The 24,638-nt window shown below is 55.0% G+C and overlaps 1 protein-coding gene across 4 annotated transcripts in view; it reads left to right on the top strand.

Annotated features, from left to right (window-relative positions):
* Positions 1–24,638, top strand: part of SLC39A11 (solute carrier family 39 member 11) — a gene marked incomplete at its 3' end in the record, with an annotated part of 239,994 nt that overhangs the window by 193,415 nt on the left and 21,941 nt on the right. The window lies entirely within an intron of this gene.

Below are 24,638 nucleotides of genomic sequence, written 5' to 3'. Positions count from 1 at the left end.
AGAAGCCAGATTATAGTGGCATAGAGTTTTGAGAAAAGAAAGCAGCTTTATTGCGAATCATTTGGGAGGAGGCACAAGAGGTAAACTCAGATCCGTTCCAAGGTTAAGAAAGGAGATTATAGGGCCTCAACCACACAGCGGTTGAGCGCTGGGCTGCGAAGCTGCCCACAGCCTCTGCAGCGCCGGTTCGATCCCCGGCCTCCAGGCGAGGGTCCCACATAGCGTGCAGACCTCTCCTGCCGCCTGCTGCTTCCTTCAGCAGTGTACTTCGTCAGTCTGCCTGTTCTGCTCTCTGCTCTGGCTCCCGTGAATTCTCTCACCCTCCCACGCTTCTGACTGTACCCAGTGCTTGTATAAATAAATAAATCTTAAAAAAAGAAAAAGAAAGGAGGTTATGTAGGTTTGGGGGGACTAGGGTTGAGAACAAAGGAGTTATGTTTTATTGAGTGAGGGCTAAGGGCAAAGAAACGTGGACTTGGCTGAAGTTCGTGGGCTAGTCACAGGGCAGAACTTGGAGACGTATGAAGTTGTTTTGCTATTTCCAGATAACTGGAGTTTTGAATTTCGGTGGGGGCCCCTCCCTCGGGGTGGTCCCCTCCTCTGTGTTTGCTCTTTCCTGGCTCCAGCCAGCCTGGGGGCTCAGCTCAGGGCTAGTTACTTCTGCTTGTTCAGGCCGGTCACAGGCACTTTAATTGTGTCTGTGAAAGTTCGATGAGGGTTTTTGTCTTTTGTTTTGTAGGAGCCGAGGACAGTTTAGCCTCACGTGCATATTGCCCAACCCTGTGTCTCTGGGCAGCAGGAACTAACTTGTCCATTGTCCCTTCCCACCTGGTCACTGAGCTTGCCCAGGCCTCTGTGCCCAGTGCCGCCTCTGTCTGCCCCCCCGAGTTGGTGTGGGACCCCTGTGTGTTGAGTGTCACCACGGCCGGTCACTGACTTCTAAGTCTTTGCTACAGGATGTGCCGACTTCATGAAGCCCCGATCGTGTCTGGGCTGGTCATTCTAGGCCAGAATTATCCCAGTTCTCAACTTCTTATTCCTGCCTGTCAGACTCCCAGGCCACCTCCTCACTCTGTCTCCAGCCTTGACTGTTAACTTGATGCCTATTATGAAAGTCAGATAAGACAGTAAATAGGGAAGGATCTTTAGAATGTAAGAAATGTCATCCAAACAAGGGCTAATTGGGACTTGTCATGCCCTGGGGACACCTCTCCCAGGCAGGGCATGGGGCGGGGGAGTCTGCGCTTTGCCTCTTGGCACAAACATTTTGATCTTGGCTTCATTAAGCAGACAGTGTCCAGGGCTGATGCTGAAGATGAATATTGTGGGGAAAGACTCTGGCCTTTGAATACGTTGGGGCCAGCTCCTCCAGACGCCAAGGCCATGTCCTCCCAGCACAGGGGGTGGGGTGGGCATGCTACAGAAGGCCCGTGCCTGCAAGGCCAGCCTGCCCGGCTCTGTGCTCACAAGCCAGGCCTGCTCTCGGGCAGCGCCATATCTCCTGTGGCATTGCCTCACAGTGTCGCTCTGATGTCCCTCTGCCTGTCACCGGTACTTTCTGCTTATCTTTATATTTCTGAGGACAGCAGAGCACAAATCATTCCAACCGAGCTCCCCCTCCCTCCACCAAACAGATTCTCTCTGAGTTACATAAACTCTCCACAGATCCCCTGAACTGGAATTTGCTGGGGCTGTGGGCCACGGAGATTTCAGCTTCACAAAAACCTGCTAAATAAGCATCCGTCGTGGGGGAGGAGAGCTTGCATTTATGCCCGATAGCTCACCTACCTACTGTCCCAGGGTGCTGATCAACCTGCATCCCCGCTTGCCCCTGTGATCCAGGTAGGAGTCCCTGCAAGGCAGATCACAGGGAAGGAGCTTTCCCTCAAGATGACCTACCCTGCAGTCCATGCTCCCCTCTGATAAAGTTCCTGACTTGGGTTCTCATCCAGAGTGTCCGTGACCTTCCTCCTGAGTGGCGAAATGATGAGCAGCCCTCAGGCAAGACTTCTTAGCTCACACAGACCTGGGTTTCATGGGGGGGATGGGGACTAGTGGCTGGAGAGTCAAAAGGGATACCCCTTGGGGAGCTGGAGACCAGGCAGACAGAAACAGCTATGCAGGAGACTGATTATGCTCAGTCAGGGTCAGAGGGGTGGCTGTTCTCACCTGAGGCCAAGGGACACAGCTGCCAGCTGGCTCACCTTGCCCTGGGTTGGGTGTCTTGAGAGGGTTGCGCAGAGGCAGCCCTGCCAGAAGCAGGAGGAGAACGGCACAGGTGTCCACAGGGCGCGGCAGCCCCTGGCTGCCGGGTTCCCGTCTCTGGTTCCAGGGTCGCTACTGCACTTGATCAGCTGCGTGGAATACAATTCCACTCTTGTAGGAGAGGAAGGAGAAGGCAGTCAGGCTGTAAGATGGTGTTAACTGGAATAAAAACCTCAGTGATGGTTAGACAAAGAGCTTATTAGATCATCCAGTGAGGATTCCAACTCAGGATGCAGCCTGGCAGATTTTACTCTGTGAGAGCTGTTCCAGCAATCAAGTGTGTGTTTAGGGTACATAGGTAGGGACAGTGAGTCACTGGCATTGTCTGCGCAGCTTTCCCACACATTTAAGGCTGTTCTAAAATAAAAGGCTTCTTTTTAAAGAAGCTTTATAAAATTGAAGAAAATTAGCGTGCTTTTTGTACTGAATTAGGGCTATAAATTATAACCATAAAAGATGAATTTCACAGAAGAGGCAGATTTGGAGGGGAAAAAGAATCAAACTGAGCCTTTAGAATGAAAATCATAGACATTCGCATTTCAACTTAAAGCGAAAGTTTAGACGAGTAGACTCTTCCTGATGGATGTAGCTAAAGGTAGAATTCATGGAGTAGATGGCTCAGTCAAGGAAAATGCCCACAGTGTGTTAGGAAGAGAGTAAACGAGACATGGAATCTAGAACAAAAAGCTCGGCATTGTCTTAATAGGAATCCTAAAAGAAGAGGAACAGAAAAAAGGAGGCAATATCAAAAGAGAATTTTCCAGAAATAGAGAAAGACATGGGTTTTCAGATCAAGACAGTTTGCATTTGCAAAATCAAACCAAATCAGCTTGTAGAGGAAGTTCACCTGCAGGCACAGGCGGCAAAGAGAAAATCTGAAAAGACACCAGAGGGAGAGACTGCATCCTGCCCAGAACTGCCGGCAGAAGACCCGGCAGCCGCCTCTCCAAGCTGCTGAGAAGAGTCCCTATGAGAAGAGCAGGGACAGGCAAGCCTGCTCTGAACGTTAGGTGGCTCATGCCCTGTGTTCCTGTCACGGTTGCTCCGCCCTGCGCTGGGTGCTGGGTGGCTGAAGACGGAATGTAAGCGCAGGGGCATAGCTGTCCCAGTAAAGGGTAATTTGCAAAAATGGGTGGGTCTTTGGACTGTGGTTTGACAACCTCTAATCTAAGGGTCAATTCGCCAAGCTAAACGCTCCAGCAAGAACAAGTAAAGACTGTCAGGCTTTTTGCTCTAAGACCTCCCTGCTGTAGGATCGATGCAGAAGGTGCATCAGGGTAAGAGGAAAAAGGTGATGATAAATATGTTAGTGAATCCAAAGGACAATTATTCTAAAGAGAGGGGAGGGAAGGAGGGAGGGAGACAGACTAATGGGGTGCAGATCAGAGTAATTCAGTCATCAGCAGACTAAGCACATCTTCAAAAGACATAGGATTTGCTCTTTAAAATTCCAGTTCTGTGGTGACTAACAAGTGGCACGCCTAATGCATGACGTGGGGAAGTTAAAAATAAAGGAATGAAAAAAGATACAAGGATTCTGCTGATGGAAAGAAAGCAGGCATTGCAGTTTGCCATCAGAACAAAGAGACGTAAGGCAGAAAGTCACATGCAGAATGAAGGTCAACACGTCGTGACAGGCGAGGCCATGCCTAGGACCATGGGCTGGCCCTGTCTGGGTGCAGCTGGCAGTGAAAGCCTCAGCTGTCCAAGAAAAGCTGTCAGAATCGCAAGGAGAAACAGACAAAACCCCAGTCGGGGGCGGACCCCCCTTAAGGGATAGTATATTCTTCCATGAATGGAAAAAAGAGGTTAACAAAATGGACGTTTATCAACCATCAGTGGGAAAACCTACATTTTTTTCAAACACATGTGCCTGTTTCCAAAAATTGATGACTGTGCCACAGAGGAAGTCAGAATACAGAGCCCCAGATCAGTACCGTCCACTCCGTGCTCTGACCTCAGTGCAGTGGGAGGTCAGCTTGGAAGAAGATCACCCTAATGATGTGCTGGTGGAAAGGAAGGCCAAGGACCACACAACCAGCAGTGTGGGGCCCCGAGGGAGGCCTGCAGACCAGGTGGGGGCACTAGTGGGCGAGTGAGCGGCCCATGCCAGGTGCCCCTAGAAGGGACAGCATTTCATGGGGGGTGTGTCAGGTCGGGGCTGTGTGCACGTAGGTCCAGAGCCAGTGGGGAGACACGTGACTGAGGGACCCCCCCCCCATGGTGCTTTATGGAGGACCAAAGGTGAAAGAGGGATGTTCTTGTTTTCCTTCTGATCAGATCAGATAGAGGCTGTGCCAAATCGCCCATTTCTTTGAGCCCTGCTCCCCCAAGAGAGATCTGGTAGGTGATGGTGAGACTGGATGGGACGCCTTAATGAGAAGCCTGGCCCCCTGGGGCTCAGCCACCTTGGCTGCAGGATTAGGGGGTGAATAGGAGAAGGACATGTGTGTGAATACGGAGAAAGTGCTGCCAAGGTGGGGACTTCAGCATCTTTCAACTTATGGCCACCAACGAGTGGACATTCTGCCCCTTCGGCACAGAGAGGCCTTCTCCCCACTCAGGTCTCCCTCTCTTTCCGCCCTTCTCTCCATTCATTACTGGAATTAACTGGTGGGGAGGCTGTGGAGGGGGATGGGCCCCCTGGCTTCCCACCGCAGGTGCATCATCCTCTCTCCGGGGATACTGGGCACTTCAGCAGGAGCTTGGCCACCGGGGTGAGGCCGGGGAAGGGCCCTTCATGGACTCCGAGGGCAGTTGGGGGAGCGGCCCTGGGGAAGAGCTCAGCGGCTGCACAGCTCTTGTGGCGCAGGCCAGGCCGCCCAGTTTCACCTGATACGGGAGTAGGGGTCCTGCGGGAGGGAGCGGGGGCTTCAGACACGGAACCGCGGCATCTGGGTCGGGTGTGGAAGGGAGATTCGGGTTCCGCTGTCAGGGACACCAGGCCCGCAGTGGTGCCCAGCAGGGCCCGGAGGGGAGGAAGGAGGAAGGATGTATTCTTGTGACTCTGGGACACGCCGACCGAGCAGCCGAGCCCGGCGGAGGGTCCTAGTCACTTCGTGTGGGGTCAGCAAACCGTGCTGTGTGGGTGCGTGGGGGCCCCACCCCTGGCTCCACAGATGTGTTCTGTGGGAACATGACTTGTCACGTTGTCTGGGGCTCCTCATGTCGACACGGTTGAGTTCTGTCATCGCCACAGAGTCTGAGGCTGAGTTGCAGTGACGTGGACGGGATGTTGATCAGCGGAGCCCGCAGCAGGAGAAAGACATGCACTGGGCGGGGGCGGGGGGGGGGACACTCTCTATGGAATATGGGGGAACATGACAAAACCAAACCAGTAATAACCTCGTAACCTCTGACGGCAAAAATGAGGCCGCCAGAGGGGGTGGGTGGCAGGTTGGGGGCAGGGAGGGGCCAGCGGAACATGGTGGGGTGGGCAGGGTGAGTCCATGCTGGGAGAAGGCTGACCCTCCCGCCCCTGGAGCAGCGGAGGCAAAGGTATCAGCCTACTTTACATCTCAATAACAAAATTTGGAAAGAAGGAAGGAAAAAGAGTCTTGAGGCTGAAAAGCTACAGACATTTACCGTCTGGCATTTGCAGGAAAAGTATGCGGACCCCGAATTTAGCAGGCGGTCCTAGTCTTAGGGCAGGCTCATCATCAAACACTGCGCCCCCGGCTCTTTCTTGATCACTTTTTCCTTACCTGTGCTCATGCATCTAGAGCGGGGGCTTCTCTTAGCTCGCCTGTGGTATCACAGCCTCCCAAGAAGACAGCCCCCCCCCCCCCCATTTCCACCTGAGTTTCTCACATCAGAACCCGGGACAGGTGGCCCTGAGCATTGTCTTGTGTGTGGCTGCTGCCATCTAGTGGTCGAGTGCTGGTACTGCAGCCCTTTTGGGGCGCCCATCCCACCACCCACTTCCCCTGTGTCCACCTCCCTCTCTGTTGCTGCCACCTGGGATGGGGTGTCCGTTCAGAGCCCAACATCTCAGCGGTGGAGAAACAGCCTGCAGAGGGCAGCTTGGAGTTTGGGGGGCACACCCCTTCTTTCTCATCTGGTCCTATAGCAGTTTCTTTGGGTTTCACCACAGAGAAATTCTTCCAACCACTCGCCCTTGGGGACTCTGCCTCCGAAGCAGTTTTCCCTTCTGAAGAGGCGCTGCCTTCCAAGAATGTGTTCTCTGGGGAGGGAACCTGCCCGCGGCGCTCACTTAGCGCAGAGCGAGCCTAATTCAAACCAGCAAGGAGAGCGAGGTTGTTTATGCTTCGGCATTTTGCTTCCCGTGTCACTTCCTACTGGAAGCTTTGCCTGAGCCCGTGGGGAGGGGAGGTGTTTGTCACCCGAGCGCACCCTGGCCGAGAGGACGCTGGCTGCAGACTCCACCGTGCACCCCAGGGCAGCCCCCAGAGCACACCCCGGCCCGCCCCGGGAGGAGAGCCCCAGACCAAACCCCAGACACTTAGTGGGGTGAGGACGCCTGCCCAATTAGCCTGCTCTTGGACCAGAAGCTCATTAAGTTCCCCGTGGAGGCACTGAAATAAATTTTCAAGTCTCTGCTTGTCTCCCAGATCAAAGAGCAAAACACAAGCCAGATAGATCCTTCGGCCTGGCTGAAAAAATAGGCAAGGGAGGCTTATTACTTATGTGTCTGCCCTAACAGCCCCCTCCATTTGCTCCCCTGTGTTCTTGAAAACAGGTCAGCGAGCTCAGTGTTCAAAGTTCCCACTTTGCCGGGGGAGGAGCCTCTGGGGCTGAGCTAGAGAGGTCTTGCCTCCAGGCCCATCCAAGCAGCTCCCCCCCACACCAGCCCCCGATGCCCTAGACCCCGCCCCCGGGACAGCACCAAGTCTCCCAGGTTCCTAAAGAGTCCTGGGGAGACTCTCCCTTCTTCAGAGCTGCTGACCTTGATCTCCGCCCTGCTCACCGAATTGGGTCTCCCCCATAGAGCCCAGGGGGCATCCCTCAGAGCCATCACAGCCTGAGACCCAGCACCCAGGCAGCAGGACAGCAAGGGGCCTGGGGAGGAGATACTTTCACAGCTGAGTCCACCCCCCCCACACACCCCCTTCTCTGGACCAGCACACACTCTCCCTCCACTGCCTGCAGTCACTTCACTGGAGGTCAAGTCTTGTGCTGGTCTTATTTGCAGCAGGAGACGGTGCCCTCAGCTTTTTTTTAACGCCCCACCCCATCAGACTCCCTGGCCTGGAATTCCAGAGACTCATGGGAAGTTTCTTCTCAGTCCTCCCACACATGATGACCTAGCCCTGAATTATTGATGGGGGGGGGGGGAAGTGGTGGGGGACTCGAGGGGGGGGGTGGGGTTGGGTTTGCTGGGTGGGCAGGCAGCGCCACCGTGTGGTAGTTCGACTCCATAGCTTGCTGGTGACCTCCCAGGCCAGGCGTGTGGCGGACGCAGAAGTGGTCCCTGCAAGAGTCAAGGCCCAGGCGTGTGTGCACAGATTGGTTAAGGTGTTCTGCTCGTTTTCAAAAATAGTAGCATTTTTACATTCTGCCTATTTGGCCCTGATGCGTCCCCCTCATTCAACTCAGCCCTTAACTGTTTCTGTCACTTATATATATATGTGTGTATATATATATATTTAATATATTTCTTATAGCACTTTTCATTTTTGCACAATGTATGCATTTTCTTCTTGGTTCTATTCCCCAGACAATTGCACCCCCCTTATTTTGGCCCCAATCCCTCCTCTCCCTGCCCCCACCCCCATGTCTCTGGTTTATAGTTGCTTGTTGACTTTGATTTTTTTCTTTATTATAGTTATTCTTTTTCCTGGTCCCTTATTAATTCAAAAGGGCACCTGCACCCCTATGTTTATAGCAGCACTATTTACAATAGCTAAGCTGTGGAAACAGCCCAAATGCCCCAAAATAGATGACTGGATCAAGAAGACGTGGTACATATACACCATGGAATATTACTCAGCCATCAAAAAAGATAAACTCATGCAATTTGCAGTGACGTGGATGGAGCTGGAAGGGATCATGCTCAGCGAAATAAGCCAGAAAGAAAAAGAAAAATACCACATGGTCTCACTCATAGCAGGAGTTTAGAAAATCTGTCATTATTTCATGTACCCATGTCAGAAAATAACAATACAGCCTTTACGTGACCCTGCACGTAAGGGAAGGAGAAATGTGAACTCCGCCAATGAGCGATAAGGAAGCGTCTTTCTCCACGGTTTTGTTGTCTGCACCGGCAGGGGAGAGACATGAACACCCCAACTCCGTTCCATGTTTCTGTCTGTCATGTTGGGCATGGCATGCTTATTCTTCCAGTGGCTTTGTAGCAAATGGTATTAATTATGTCAGCTCTGGAAGTAAACAGAATGGCTCTAAAGGTCCGCCAGACACACGGCAAACCCAAACCAGGATTAAGCAGCTTCCATGGACAGTTCTAGGTCACCAGAAATCAAGCCATTTATCCGTCTGTCCCTCCGTCCATCCTTTCAGTCCAGAGAGATTTGCCAAGGATTGGTCTTTTTTGGAGACTCTGAAGACAGAGTCCGCTCCCAAGTGGGGAAACAAAGTGTCCTCATACAGGGCAGAGGGAACAGTGCCCCTGCTGAGGCCTGCACCACTGCCCCCGGCGAGCTCGGGGCTCCCCTCACATCCAGACCCCTCTGGAGGGGGCACAGGAAGCCAGGCAGCGAGAAGAACCTGGAGTCACTCTCCAGGCCTTCCATGGTGTGCACCGTGTGGCCGCGTCTGAGGCTCCCGGGCCCTGTCTGTGTCCTGGGGGCAGGGGTGGAGCTGGAGGCCCGTGGGCTCCGGGGTGTTGGCGAGGGGTGCTGCGGGGTGCATGAGGGGTATGAGGGGTGCAGGAGGCCAGCGCTCCTCTCTGACCTGGTCACCATCTGCCCTTTGCACTCTGGGCAGAAGGCCGGGCCCTGAGCACCCACAGGGCACACCACGGACCCCTCAGTGCTCATTCTCAGTGAAGTGGCTCAGAAGCAGCGTCTGTCATTCTGCCTGGCACCCCCACAGGCCCGGCCCAGGTCCAGGAGGGTTGGGGTCTCTCGGGGCTCTGGCTGGACCTCATACTGCTTCTCCTCCCATGTCCAGCTCCAGGCTGGAACGGTGTGTGAGTGTCCTGTCCTCCAGTTCCCCTTTGGCCTTTCCAGGCGGACACTGCATCAGGTCTGGGCACTGAGTGGACATGCTCCTAACTGACCTCTGGCCTGGCCCTCCTCTCCCTCCCCACAGCAGACCTGGGCTGCCTCTTGTTCTCCGTGGCCCCCAGGGCCACCCCATGGACACTCAGCTCTGCCCCAGAGGCCTGGCGTGCTTGAGATGACTTTAGAGTGTGAGACGCCCCCTGATCCCACGAGCTGCCTCCCTCTGGCCCCCCACCCCCAGCTCCCTGGACACACTTTCAGGCCCTTGTAATTGTACGAATACCGCTCTCAGAATAAAGGGGGGGGGACCATGCGCCCCTCCTGCGTCTACAGGCAGCCTTTCACCCTCAGTAGCACAAGAGACTGTTTATGCCACGGCCACCCCTCCTGCACTGCCTCCCCCACCCCCACCCAGTCCCTGGCCATGGTGTTGGACCTCTTGGCAGGGGGCACCGATCTGGATACAACGTGCAGTCTGTTTAGACTGAAGCAGGCTTGGGGGGAGGCAGGCACCCCGCAAAGCTCGGCACTTTCCCTCCATTCAGTCGCTGCCTGCCTGTGCTGCACCCCCACCCCACCCCGTCCACTAGGAAGGAGTGCCTGGCCCACAGGGAGGCTCAGGCGGGCTGTGGGGCGCCTCTGCACTCTGCGGCACTCTGCTTGGCAAACTGCGAAAGGCAGCTCAAGCGCCACGGTCCACCGGCCCGAGTGACACCGCTGGGAACAGCTGTGGCTGTGGCTATTCACCTGCTCTCATGGGCCTCCCGGCACATCCCAGCGTGCCCCAGTGTGGACAGGAGGCCCTGGAACCTGGGATGTCCTCTGAGGCCGTGTCCATGGCGAGTTGCCCACATGGGCTCACCCAGGCCCATTCGACTGGGAAGATTGTGAGCGGCAGCCTCCGCCCGGCCCTCCACAGCCCTCCTCTCGCAAACGTGGCCTGTCCTGAAAGCTGGCACTCGCTGAGCCCCGTCCACGTGCGGGGCCTGTGCCGCTGACTCGTGTGCATTAGCTCACCTTAGATCCCCGTCAGGGGGACATCACCCATCTGCAGATGGGACTGAGCCCCAGCGCACAGCAGGAGGGGTGAGGCAGGATCTGGACCTGGGCTGCTGGCTCTCCAGTCTGTGCCCTTAACCACTGGGCTGTCCTGCCTTCCAGTCATGCGCAGAGGCTGGGAAGCTGTCCCCGAGGTAGCGTGGGCCTAAGGTGGCGAAAGCCAATGCTTTCGGCATTGGCCCTGGGAGTTCTGGTGCCATTGTCAAGTGCGTCTTTAAAATCAAGGCTCATCGGGCGTGTGGGAAGGAGAGCAGATATGAAACTCCCCAGGGAGGGCTAGATTTCCTAGCCGGAAGCAAACGTCTATGTGGGAGTGTGTGGAGCGTGGAGCGTCGCTGCAGACTTCTGGCACTGGGGCAAGAGCTGGGAGCCCTTCCGGGTACCTCCAGGCAGGAGATGCTGAGGGGAGGCAGGGGCGGGGCAGGGAAGACACCTGAGAGGTGGTGGAGACGGCCTGGGGGACCTCTCTGCAATGACCCACTTCCCCAGCTTCTCCTTCTGGAAAGTCGAGGGGTGAATAGACGGGTGGATGGGTACAGAGCGCCCGTGTAAGAGTTACCTGTCCTGTGGGCTCCAGATTGGGGACTGGTGGTTAGCCGCCTGAGCGCCCCAGGACTTTACAACAGTGGTGTAATGGTGGCATCATGTCCCCCCAAAAGATGTATTTGACAGCCTAAGCCTGGGTCCCAGAGAACGTGACCGGATTTGTCTGAACCCCCTGGGAACCCCTCCTCCCGGGGCCAGCAGACAGGAGAGCAGAGCCATCTGCACAGGCTTGAGGTCTGACGCAGCCACGCAAAGTCTGCTGCCTGCAGGCAGACCTGCAGGAGACCAGGGCGCCTGATAAAGGAGGTTCAGCCACGGGCACCGGCCCTGCCTGGCCACAGCGCGCTCTTCAGATGGGAGAGATTATCCGCGGCCTTGCCTTCTCTGCACACAGAGAGCACCCCTGCATCTTCAGGCCAGAGTAACTAGGGCCCAGAGCCCCCTGTCAAGAATAATGACATATTTAATGTCGGTGACTCCCTGTCCCTCTGCTAACTTCAAACCTGTGTTTGTGGGAACGGCTCTCGCTGTTCTGAGCCCCAGTCTTCGCTCAGATGAGCCCATAAAGCCTCTGCCGGTGAGACTCCACTCCAGTTGACCTTTGACGGCCCAGTCTCTGCAGACGTAATTAATTAGGATCAGCTCCTGCTGGATGGGGCGGGCCCTCCACTTACGTGTCCTTATAAGATGAGGAGAAATGACACAGGACAGAATGCCACCCCCCAGAATGTCTGGGGGGGCTCTGGGGGGAGCCTGGCTCTGCTGACCCCATGATTTTGCGCTGATGTCTCCAGGACAGAGACTAACCCTCTGCTGTCTTAAGACACCCAGTTTGTGGCACTTTGTCACCAAGGCCATGGGACAGAGCCCCCCATGTCGCTGTACCTCCCCACCCAGCCCCCTCCTGGCCCCCTCCAGCCCCTCCCCTGTGAGCACCAACCCCGAGCAAGGTTTTTAAATCCCTGTTCTTCTCTGTCCTGATGCATTTTGTGCCTCCCTGGCGGCAGCTGTGTTTTACCACGGGAGAACGTTAAGGTTTGGGGTTTTGTGTTTGGTTGTGCTGTGTTTTCTTCCTGACGTCTCTCTCGGTCCAGTCGGGACCAACTTGGAGAAAAGTAGTGGCTTCTCCTGTTCTCAGCGGCCGCCTCCCGACAAGGGTCCCGGGGAGACTCGGGGCGTTGGAGCCGCGAGGCTGTCGTAAGAAAGAGGCCTTTGTCGCGGGAGCACGGCGCTCGGCTCGGAGACAGAGGCAGATTGTGCCAGAAAACAAACAACAAAAAAAAGGTTCCACCACAGAATTCTTTAGGACTTCAGTCATCAACCTCTCGCTTGTTCTTAAAAGACATGTTTCCTTTCTTCAGTGTGATTCCATCAGCTGGGGGGCGGGGTGGGGGTGCGACCCCCCCACCATCTGCGCTGGCCCCCACCCAGCTTGCCGCTGACATCACCTCATGCCCCCCTTCCCGCCGCCTGCAGGTAGGGGAGTCACAGGCGTCCCCCCGGGCCTGCTAGGGGAGGGCCGGAGAACCAGGACCTGAGCTCGGTTTCCAATACAGGGAAGGGAGAGATCACAAGGGCCCCCCGAGTCGCAAGCTCCCTAGTCCACGCATGTGAAGACCTTAAAATTTGCATTCGCTTGGGGAGAGGCCCGAGAGAGCCTCATTCTGTGCGGGAGAGAACAGAAGTGAAGTGACTGACCCAAAGCCACGTCCCTCACCAACGTCAGGCCTGGCCTGCAGGTTCAGGACCTGGGGCCGGCGTGCTCTGGACCCGGTGTGGTGCTTGGACACTGCGCAGCCCTGCCGGCCCCCAGAGCCCCCGCTTCGGCCTCAGTGCCCCCCTTCAGCCAGTGCCCACCCTTGACCGTCCTTTATCTTGTTGGGGTTCACATCCCCCGAGCTGCTGCATCACCGCTTGACCCAAGGCATTGACTTGCAAGGCCGAAATTCAGTTGGTTTCCTGCTGTGGTTTTAGTTAAACACACGAAAGCATATTCTGTGACCGAGGGTCTCTGCAGACGGAGCGTCACGGGGTGTGCTGGGCTTACCTTCCCGGGGCAGGATCGCCTTTAAGCCCTGTGGGAAGTTCCTCGCTTCGCCAGCAAAGCACTGGAAGCCTTTCAAAGCAGACTCAAAGCTCAGACGTCCAAATCACACAAACCGCTCTTTGGTAGGGCCACGAGACATCTCGCAAAGGTTCTTTCCGTATCGCCTCTGGAGAACCTGCCGTTGAAAAACAAGGTTTTAAAAACGGAAACTTAGCGGAAGCTTTTTTTCTTTCCAGTTGACGTCTGTTGTTTGTGCCCTCGGGCGAGGACACCTCACCTGGAGCTCCTAGTAAGGAAGCTTGCAGCCCGCAGAGGGTCCCGTGGGGTCAGCTCAGCCGAAGATCAGGTGGGCAGAGGACAGCAGGGTCACGAGTCAGGGTCCCCTGTCTGTCTGCCCTCCTGAAGAGTCACATCTGTTCTCTACAGGCCGCTGGTCTGTCTGCTCACGCCCAACTTCATGGCATTGAACTTGAGACACCCCAAATAATGCTGCTGGCGGGGGAGGCAACAGGCTTTACCACCTCTCTGCCAGCAGCCTTGGGGGTCACAGCATCCCTGCTAATCCCCCACTAAGCCTCAGCTTGACAGCCATCATGGCCACAGCTTCTGTTGAAGATGCAGAAGAATTTTCTCAGATTACAGGCCTCCCCCGCCACATCGAACACAGGACCCAGGAAAGGAGCCTTCCTGGCGTGTCTTTCATGGGGACCTTCTAAAAGCAGAAAAGAAGCTGCCAGCACATCTTCACGCTCCCTGCCATTCTCTCCTGGCACCCTGGGCATCAGGGCATGACCAGGGTCTGGCTCGCGGGGCGGGGCGCTCAGCCTCTCGAGGGTGTCCAGCCTCGCAGGCCAAACGCCTGCATCCTCATCACCCACAGCCCGAGCACTTGCGCCCAGCCCCGCTCTATGTTTAGAGTCTGCTGCCCGCAGTACAGTTCCGTATCGCTTCCAACAGGGGCTGGCCCTTGGCAAGAAGATCCCAAACCATGTGACACTGGCAAGACGTTTTGTGATTTTTAAAATTCCTGCCTTGAGAATTTGACCTTAGTGGTCATTGTCATCAGAGAGAGGGAAGATGCCTGGGTTCTTTTCTCTGTTTTTATTCTTTTTCTCTCCCCACCTATTCCTTCCGCCCACGTGACCCTTCCTCGCTCCTTCCTCCCGCTCAGCCCAGGAGTCCTCACTCTGGTTAGGAACGTCCACTTGTTTTTATCAGTTTTTGCGTTGTTGACTCATCTAGACAATAGCCGGTGTAGTCTCTGGCATTCTGACTTGCTTTACAAACGACACAGCCTTCCATTTTGTGGTAAATGGGAACATTTTGTATTTCCTTCTGCATAAGAAGGCGCCTCTGCTCTCACCTGGAGCACAGACGGGGAAGGCCTGGGGCGCGTGTTGCCTCAGCACCATCACCTGTGACTTAGGACACGTCACCATCTCCTCCTCCTTCCCAGCTCCATGGTTCAAGGTGGCGCCCCCGCCACCCCATATCCCGAAAACAGGGCGGTGGGAAGCGGAGTGGAGAAGGGCGTGCACTGCCTCCCTTTAAGGGCCTGCCCCAGAGGTCACATCCAGTTTGTCCCCTCATCCCTTTGGCCAGAAGCCTAGTTACCTGGTTTCATGTCGCTGCCCTACAGGATTCCAATCTGGAATTCTCCCTCTGGGGATTGGTAGAAGGGGGTGACCCAAGCTGAGCCCCGAGGAGCGAGCAGGAATCAGGAAGGCAGATGGGGAAATGGGTGCAGCTGCGCGGGTCTGCAGGGCCTGCATCATCAGAGGCTGGGAGCCAGCATGAAGAGCTTTTGGTTCTGTCTCCAAAGCAAAGCAGAGCCTCTATGGGAAGAGATGGGGTGTGATTGAATTTGTGTTCCAGAAGAATCACTCTGGGACATCTGGTTTAAAAGAGCATCTGGCTAGAAACCCTTTTCACAAAATGATGAAACTGTTCAACTACGTTCAACATTGAGACAAGGAATCAATGTCAGTCTCTGGGGGAGAGTTTCCCCCTGATTCTAAACCCACGGGCACTGGATTAAGAAAGGCCATTTGCCTGCCCGTCCTCCAGAAAGGTTTTCTCAGCTGTAAGCGTCTCGGGGAAGCTGTGTGATTTCTGTGCTCTTGGCTATGAGAACAATTTATTAAGCCTAAGATGAAAGAATAACAGGGTTTAGTGCAAAGAAGACAAAGGAAGGTGAAAACCAACGTGGGATGACCTGAAAAAAGGGTCAGGACCATGAAGGAGTTGAAATCTTGGTGCCAGAATAAAGTCACTGGCAGGAAATTAGGACACTGTTGATATTGCAGAAAGTCAAACAGTATGTGGAGGAAGAGGGATTCCTTCTTCTTACAGAAAAAAGGAAAAGAAGCAAAGGAAAAGGGAAAAGATTAAAGTCGAAGGAGAGAAAACAGACTACTGTGATGTGCAGGTGAGCCCTGCAGAGCCCCCTGCATGGCGATGTGTCCCAGAGGAGCAGCCAGATCAATTAATGATCACCAAAGTGATCATTAAAAATCATACTTCTAGAACCCAATGCTAGTGAAAAAAAGACTAGCGATTAGACACATCCTAGAAAATGTTTTTTTTAAAGATTTATTTTTTATTTATATGAGAGCTGGGGTACAGGCCAAAGGCGCAGGAGGGTGAGAGGATTCACCAGAGACAGAGTGGGGAGCAGAGCAGGCAGAAGGACCGAAGGACACTGCTGAGAGGAGCAGCGGGCGCAATAGGAGAGGTCTGCTGTGCCATGTGGGAATCTCCTGGGCTGGCCCGGAATCCAACCCATGCTACACAGGCTGCAGACAGCTTCACAGCGCTGTGCTCAACCCGCTGCACCACCAGGAGCAGGGAGACCCTAGAAAATGTTTGAAATGACAGCCTGGGTCCAGCTGCCACGGGTGAGGAGCTGAGGCCACCCTCACGCTAGGAGATGAGGTGACCAGCTGCAGCTGAGACTTTTGGGGTAACAGGATGTGTGTGCTGTGGCTCTCCAGAGAAACAGAGCCCAATAGGAAGTGTGTGTAGAGAGAAAGATTTATTATATGGGACTGGCTCTTGTGGTCATCGAGGCTGACAAGCCTACTGGGGAATTTTTTCCTTCCCTTGTGGCAGATGCGTCTTTTTCTCTTATTCACATGGTCAACTGATTGGGCGAGGCCCACCCACATTATGGAGGGCAATCTGCTGTACTCCACAGATATTAATTTCATCCTAAACTTGCCCTACAGAGACACTCAGAATGATGTTTAACAAAATACCTGGGAGGTCAAGTTGATAGATAAGATGAACCATCACATGAGCATTGTGGGGGGGACACAGAAGACGTTCTCTTCCAAGATCCAGTGTTCAGGTAGAACATTGGGGTTGGGGTGGGAGTGGAGCCACCTGGTCCTGGATCCTGAACTTGGCCCGAAGGATTTAGCATATTCCAGCTGCTCAGCAGCCTCGCTGGCTCGTGGCTCCCATTCTGGATGGCACAGCTCTTGACGTGACTGTACTTTGGAATCCCCGGGGAGCTCGAAAATGATCATGCTTGGGTGTCCCCTGCAGCAATTTTGACTTCATCAGGTTGGGCTGGGGCCTGGGTTCTCGGGTGATGGTTAACCTTTAGGTTAAGAGCACAGGGGTCCCCAAGGCACCCTCCTGGCTAGGTGCGTCCGTTCCTCCGCTCCGACCAAACCTCTCAACCCCTGCGTCCCCATGAGACTCACGTTATAAACAGAAATTAAGCAAGCTCGGACTTGGGTCACAGGTAGAAGGAAAACAGAAACAGGATGGTATTAAGTCTGTCTGACAGGCAAGAGCGGACAAGCTGACTTCACTTGTCTCCCCGGGTTCTGTTTACCAACAGGCTTGGTAATTATTTGTTTTGCCACAGCCTCTGAGCCTGCGGCGCGGGTCCCGTGCTCTCCGCCCCGTGTTCTCCGGAATTGATGGTCATTTGGGAACATTACGGATTTAGCCCGAATCCCCACCCTGCTCCCTGAGCAGCTTCTAAGGGGAACCAAGGCATTCCCTGAGGACCCTGGTCCCTGGAGAGAAGGCCGAGGTGTGCGTGACGGGAAGTCAAGGATACGGCTGAGCAACTCATTCCTCCTGCCCCAGACGAGCGAGCGCTCCTTCTCCGCAAACAGAAACCAGCCCAGACAAACCGCAGAGCCTCGGGTTTCTAAATGCCTCCAAAAGCGATTGTTTCAGGGCCGTGGACAAACGAGGCATGAGTAATTCAATCAGCAGGAAAACAAACAGAGTGACACCCGGCATCTGAAACCCAGGGTGTCAGCAGGCAGCTGTTTGCCAGCCCCAGCAGCTCCCAAACACCTGGGGCCCCATCCGCCCAGTGGGTCCCCACACCCTCCAGTTAGGCTTCCCAGGGGGTGGCCGGGAGCTGCAAGCCATGTGACCCAGGGAGCAGAAAATTGCTGAGGGCTTTCTGGGGGCTGTGGAACCAGAGAAAAATATATGGGAAATAAGATTTAGGGAGGAAGTGGCACTTGCTCGATTCTTACCATTTGTATGGTCTCAAGCCAGACTGCATGATAGAGATAAGTGCTTTGCTGTCGTGGACGTGCATGGGAAGCTGCATCTACTCCAGCTTCTGCCACTGAGCTGGGGAGCCTGGTCAGTGACCAAAACCTGCAGGTTGACCTGTAGGTTCCGAGAAGGGGCCAGTCCACCCAGTTCACCCAGTCCATCCATCCAGCCTGTCTCCCCGAGTCTGCAATTGCAAATGGCTAGCTGGAGTCCAGGGTGCAATGGTGATGGATTAGGATGGGGCGTGTAGTTTGAGGAATAACACCCACAGAAACAAACTCCTTGAGTTTACTACTGGCTTTCACAGAAAATCAACTGTGCCGATCAAGATGGTTCCTATCAAGTCAACCATATTCCCCAGCTGCGCTACAGTTTACATTCTCTTTCCAGATAAAGGTACAGAGGGTGGGAGCAAGATTTGATGACCAACTTTTCTATGTCTATGTTCCCAGCCAGGAGAGTGAATTTCCAGTTTCTTAATGAGATACTTTGTTTTCATTTGTAAGAAACAGAACCACATTCACACTGTCCTGAGCTAAAAAGAGAATTGACTAATTGACACAACTGAGGAACCCAAGTGCTGGCTTCAGGTACAGTGTGATCCAGGAGCACAGATGATTTCATCAGCCTCTTAGTTTTCTCTCACTCAGCTCCGCCCTCTTGTCCATTCTCCGTGGAGTCAGGATGGCTTCCCACCCGCAGCACCAGCCTGAGTCCTCCCAGGTTTAAGTCTGACAGAAATACACAGTCTCCTCTCAGTAGTTCCTGAATTCATCTTGGTTGGCAAAGGGAGGTTACCGCATTCTGAAAATGACTTAAAGACTGACTATGAACCCAGTCTTTAGTTTGCTCTTGGTAAAGTACTTCAGTGCATCAGAAAACCTCATGGTCCGTTGTCAAGACCAAGAATGTGAAGACACGCTCAGAACCCAGACACGCTGGGGCCAAGACAGCTGGAAAGCCTAACCTGGGAGCGGTCCCTGCTACGGTGACTTTCACCCAGGCAGGAAGATGCCCATTCAGAGGCATCCTCTAGCTGGCAGTGTTTTCTTACCGTAACACACGCCTATCTCTGACCCCCGCTGAACCTCTGTCATTAAGAGACCATCAACTTTGCATCTCATGACTTGGCCGTAAAGTGTCTGCAGGCTGGAACTTGAGTCTCGAGGGATCTGGTTTGGTGCACGAGGGTCACGTTGTTGTGTCTGTCCTCCGGAGGCACAGACACAGCAGGGCCGTCAGCCCCACAGACAGGACTTTTCACTGCCTTCTGCTTTGGAAAGGATCCACTCCTGATGGAAACCCCCTGACGTGTCAGGACGAGCCCATGAAGTGAATCTGAGTGGGAAGAAGAGGCAGCAGAAGGAAAACACGGCAGGCTCCACGCCAGTGATGGTGACGGGGCGACGGTGGCGCTTACGAGATCAGCGGCCCCTGTAAGTCCTCCTTGTTCACCCGACAAGCCCAAACCACAGGCCAGCTGGGATCCAACCTGAAATCCTCAGCAAGAGAAATTCTCACCCCTTCCCAGGCACCACCCCCCACCCCAGGCTGTGCAAGGAGATTGCGAGAACTCAGTGCCCCCATCTTCTGGACAGGGAGTTCTTTGTGGGGCTGTCCCGTGCACTGAGGGGTGTTTAGCAGCGTCCCTGGCCTCCAGCTGCTGGATGCCAGGAGCCCCCTCCGCACTGTTGTGAAAACCAAAAACGTCCCCAGACAGAGCCCACGGGGAGCAGGGAAAGCCCTGATTGAGGCTCGCTGCCTTAGGTAGTACTTCCTTTCCACATTGGAAGGCCTACTATGTGCCAGCACATAGTAGGTGCCTCTGCACCTGGTGCTGGTTAACGAAAGCACAGTGGGTTCCTATCCTCGGACTCGTGGTAACAGAATGCACATCTCTTGCAGACTGGTGCAGAGGTACAGGGCAAGGGCCGGTGCATCCAGGTGTGTTTGTGATCTGCCCATGCTGAGAGATGTCTGTGTCCTGTAACCTGCATTTCTGCCTTCCAAAGCACTGTCACTCACCCCTAGACCTCCCTAATTAGCTACCCCAAACTAACCCTCCACCCCAAGTGGAAGGGGGTAGCTGCTCCCAATTTCCAGTAGAACCGTTCTTGGCTTGGCTGCCTCCCGCCGCCCCTCCCTCTCTCCAGGCGAAATTCCAGGTCTCTAAGCTCCCGGGAGGCACTGTGCGTAATGCAGAGTTGTGCGAACATCTGGGTGAGAACCGCAGGACGTGGCCGGTTCCTCTGCGGTCTCCGAGCTCTGCCAGTGGGAGGAGTGAGCATGTGCTCACGTGTCCCGCCACCGTGTCACCATAGCCGTGTCCACTGTGCAAGCTCCACGCTGCCCTGGGGTCACCTCCTCACCCCTTTCTTGCCCATGGCCACTGGCTCACTGGATAATTTCTCCCTGGCCTTCCCAGAGTCCGAGGACCTGAGGGCAGGGGCTGTGCCCCCTGAATCCCAAGCCCCTCCCCAGTAGCCCCCAGCTCCTTCTTTTGTGGTCCTACCATTGACCTTGAACAACGCAGGGGTTGGGGCACCCACCCTCGTGCTGTCCAAGATCTGAGTATAACTTTTTGACTCCCTGCCCCTCCAAACTACTGTCCTTCTTGGTGTCCAAAGGTGGTGGGTTTCGGGACCCTGCCTATCACGCGGCAGATAGCAAAGCCTGTGCTGTGCAAGTCCCTCCTGGTCAGCCCTCTGCACCCCCAGCCTCTGCATCCTGAATTCAACCCGCCCGCATCTGTGCTTAGTTGAATCTGCGAATCCAAAACCTGCATGGAGAAAATCCACCCATAATCAGACACTGGCAGCTCAAGCTCACGCGGCGCCCGCTGTGGAGATGGTCCCCGCTCTGTGTGTGACCCCATGTCTGTACCTCACCAGCCCGTCCTCTGGCATTTTGCTGTCATTCAAACTGTAAGATTTGAATGCCCGAGGCAGCTGCGGGCATGAGATAGAAGTGACCTCTGACTCGCACCCAACACTCCATCTCAGTGACTGACAGAAACTATCAGGAAACAGAACGAGCCCCTGGTCTCCCTCAAACACATCAGAGCAAGCACAGGGTGTGAAATAGCAACTTTCATCAGAAACACAGGGTGGGAAATAGCTGACCCACACCTGGTCCACCCCCCGGGCACCGAAGTCAGCGGCATCGTGATGCCCCCCCCCCTGACGGCCCCCCCAAGGGGCATGGAGACGCATCGACACAAAACCAGCGAGGTTTCCAGCTTAGTGACCATCCCCTCCCAGAGCTTCCCTTCTTATGAGACACCCTGCGTTTCTTTCCACGAGCTAAGCTGCCAGTGGCCTGGTCCCCGGGGGGGCCCTTCCCCGTGGGGTTTCGTGTGGTCTGATTTTTCCGAGTGGGACATCGCCCAAACCCAGGTTCTGGAAACAGCCTTGAACGGTGCACGTCTGTGCCCCCGAGCTGGTGATTCCAGGCTCCCCGCAGCCCGTCCCCGCTCATTAAGACAGACCACGTGTGCGCCAGCAACACAGAAGACTTTTGTCCCCAGTCCCTGCCAGCCTCTGTCTTGGGATGGCTGGGTCCCCAGAGACCTTTAAAAACAGGATATAGACAGCTGTTTGTCCTGAGTGTTTGCAGCCGGCCCCCAGGCCAGGGCGGGCCGAAGCCTCTCTGGAAAGACCTTTCAGCCTGCGAGGCAGGGACAAAGGGACGGCTGTTATTCACGGTGACGTTAATGAGCAGACCCCAGCCGGCTTTGTGGGGACTCTCTGAGGCCCCTCTCCCTCCATCCCGCTCCAGGATTCTTAGGAGTAACCGATAGGAGAGAGTCCCCAGGGGCGGGCTGAGCCGCTCGCTGGACCCCAGCCTCCAGCACAGTCTCCAGTGATTTCGAAGACCCACCCCTCATTGCCCAGGACGCTCACCCAGAGGCTCACCCAGCAGGAAATCCGGAACTGTCAGCAACATGGGGTCCGGGACCCAGGGTTTCCAAAGCTGTTTCCCCAGCACCCGGGACCGTGGGTGACTCAAACATTTGTTGAATGAATTAATGAGCGAGAAGAAGGGGTTTTCAGTCCTCCATCTCAGCCAAAGTCCTTTTTCTATTTCCTGTGGTTCATTTTAAACCAACATGCAAGGGGGAGGATACTATATTCTCCATCCAGCTCCCACAATTATTCAGCCAAACTTGCCTCTTTTTATTTTTTGCTTTTATTGTGGAAATTTGTCAGCATGCACCAAAATAGGAGCTGGTGATAATAAGCCCCATATGCGCACTGAGTGCCTTCTGCGAACCCCACAATAGGATCCAGCCATTCCCGTGGCCCCGAAGGCGCTGCGGACAGTTTCTGGACCACCCTTTTGGAAGAAACCGATTCTGTTTAATTCTGAGCTGTTCAGAGAGAGGCAAACCTAACGTCTCATAATTATATCCCACTTCCTTTCTGGAAAGAGATCCTGAAAATGGCTTTTCCTTCTCTCTTTGATCTGAAAGGCAGCCCCCAAACTTCAGCGCGTGCGTATGGGGACGGGACGTGGAGACATGCATGTTTAAGTGCCCCCCCTCGCCGCTTCCCCGCCTCCCCTGGCAAGTCATTATCTGTGTTTATCTTATCAGGATAATACTAAACCAGGCTCCCTTAGAACAAGGCGTGCAGTCTTTGCAGGCCCGGGACTGTTCCCAGTCACCAGTTCAGTTTATAAATCCACTGTCCCAGGCGGAAAACAATCTGAAAGGCAACATTGTTTCTGGACAGGGCTGTAACTGTGATAACCGAGCTTGTGGGGCTCCTGTCTGCTAATAAATTGCCCAGCCCCAGGGTGGTGGCCAGGGCCTTGGCAGCGCTGCGCCTCCCGATGGCCACGTAGAAGTCACGCCGGACAGGAGAGCCTTGACAGAACCTGGGCCCTGGGGGCTCTGCCCTTGGGGGTAGGCCTGGCCTGACCTCGGGGGTGCTCTGCCCTTGGGGGTGGTCCTGGCCTGGCCTCGAGTCCTGGCATGACCACGTTTCTGCAATGAGTGCTCTGCCGACGTGATCTGGCAGCAGCCGGGGTTTGCCTAGCAGTATAGCAAGTTCATTGTTTTGGACATTTGCAAGTTTGGCTACTCTGAGGTGGTTGGTGGTGGTGGGTGCTGGCGGAGATTATAGGAGGTCGGGTGGACCCGTCTGCCCCTGGCTTCCTCCCTCAACCCCGGTGTTCTCCTGGCCCTTATTGGGAGCAAAGCAAAAAGGGACATGCCTTCATCTGGGGGGCTCAGCAAAGTTTCTGCCATCAAACGACATGTACACAAGTACCTCGCAAAGCTGTCGATGGCCAAGTGAATATGGGAGTTACCGATCTTAAAAGAGAAAAAGAAGAATGTTGTGGGCACCGTGACCCGGCACCAGAGCCCAGGCAGCCTCCCCAGCTGGCGCCTGGCCCCAAGTCCTGTGTCCAAAATGCAGGGGTGAAGCCTCTCCTGAGCTGCTCATCTCTGCAGGAAAAGGGCAGCCACGCCGGGGGGGCAATGAGAGCATCTCTGCAGTCACCATAGTGCCATTTATAACAGCGTTAGCAGAAGTAGGTTCATGGAGGGGCGTGAAGACCAAAGCGACAGCAAGCGGGTAAATTGGAGAGTTCCTCGTGAGGAGCGGCAGGAGATTTGAAGACAGTCCATGTGGAAAGCGAGAGTTGGGGGCACTGGACATGCCACAGAGGAGGAGGGTTGCTGCATGGTAGACAGTGAGCAACCCCCGCCCGAGGCTTCCGAGCAAGACGAGGCTAGAAGGGGTGTCCAGGAAAGTGGTGCCTGGGGGAGGGTGAAGCGCAGACTCTGGAGTCTGATCTCAGTTTAAAGGAGCAAATAGCACTTAATCATCCCTCATCCCCTGACCTCGATTCTTTGATCTGGGAAGGGGAATTAATACCAGCCACCTCGCCTCCAGCAGCTGTCCTGGCAGGCACCTTTGAAATGGCAACGATTATTATTTGTGCTTTAGAAAGCTCATCCATCCTGGGGTGGAGGGTGGGGGAGACTGAAGGAGGAAGCAGCTAGAGGCAGAGGCCAGGATCTGGTGGGACCCAGGGGAGGACTTAGGTGCTCTCTTAAGCTTCGCTGTCCTTCCTGTCCCTGAGCTCTCAGCTGAAATGCCAGTTCCCCTGAAATGCCAGACCCCGCTGCCTGCCTCCTGCTCCCACCCCTGTTTCCTCTGAATCCCACCACCCAGCCTGTTTCCTCCGGGTCCTCCTCAAGCTGCAATTATCTCTTCTCGTCTCTTTACCTAATTATATTATGTCGCTCCTCGCAGACTCTGCCCGGCACTGGGTCTGTTTCCCCGCGCCTGCCATCCAGGTGCTACGGATGCTCACGGCTCTGGGTTAGCCTCCTGCACCGCCCTGACACATTAACACAAAGCAGGTGACTTAAAGCCTCAGACATGGGTGCTCTTCCAGCTCTGGGGACTGGAGGTCTGAAATGAAGGTGTCAGCAGGGCCAACCCCCTCTCAGCCCCAGGGAAGCGCCCCTCCCTTGTCTTTAGTATCCTCCGGCAGCTCCAAGCACCCCTGGATGCAGGCAGAGAGCTCCAGGCTCCACCCAGTCTTCATGTGGCCCCTGGTCTTGTGTCCTCGTGTGTGTGCCTCAGAAGGACGCTGGTCTTGCAGTTAGAGCCCTCCCAGTGATCCCAGAGGATCTTCCCTTCGGATCCTTAATTAAATCTGCAAAAATCCTTTTTTCAGAACATGGGCATAGTTTTTGGGGGGACCACCATGCAGCCCACCATACCCCAGCCCTTTGTATGAGGTCCTCCTGGAGTGAAGGGGTTTTCAGCCATAAGATCCTGCAAGTTCCTGCGGGGACCCTGCATGGTGCTGGGGGCCAGGCAGACCCACGGGTGACCCAGGAAGGTCCTGTTCTTGCCGGCCGGCCTGTTGCGGTGGGGAGGGGCTGATCACGCAGGAGCCTGAGTGTGTGGGCGCCGAAGAGTGATCAGGTGGAAGGAGACGGAGCCTGGGTATCCTAGGTGCAGGAGGAGGCCCCAGGGGAGGGAAATTGGAGGCATCTGGCCTTCTGGGGTGGGGTGACCCCA

The sequence above is a fragment of the Talpa europaea genome (genome assembly GCF_964194135.1).
Source record: "Talpa europaea genome assembly, chromosome: 7".
In the NCBI taxonomy this organism is placed as follows: domain Eukaryota; kingdom Metazoa; phylum Chordata; class Mammalia; order Eulipotyphla; family Talpidae; genus Talpa; species Talpa europaea.
The sequence above is the reverse complement of the archived record's forward strand: the minus strand, read 5'-3'. Positions and strand labels throughout refer to the sequence as shown.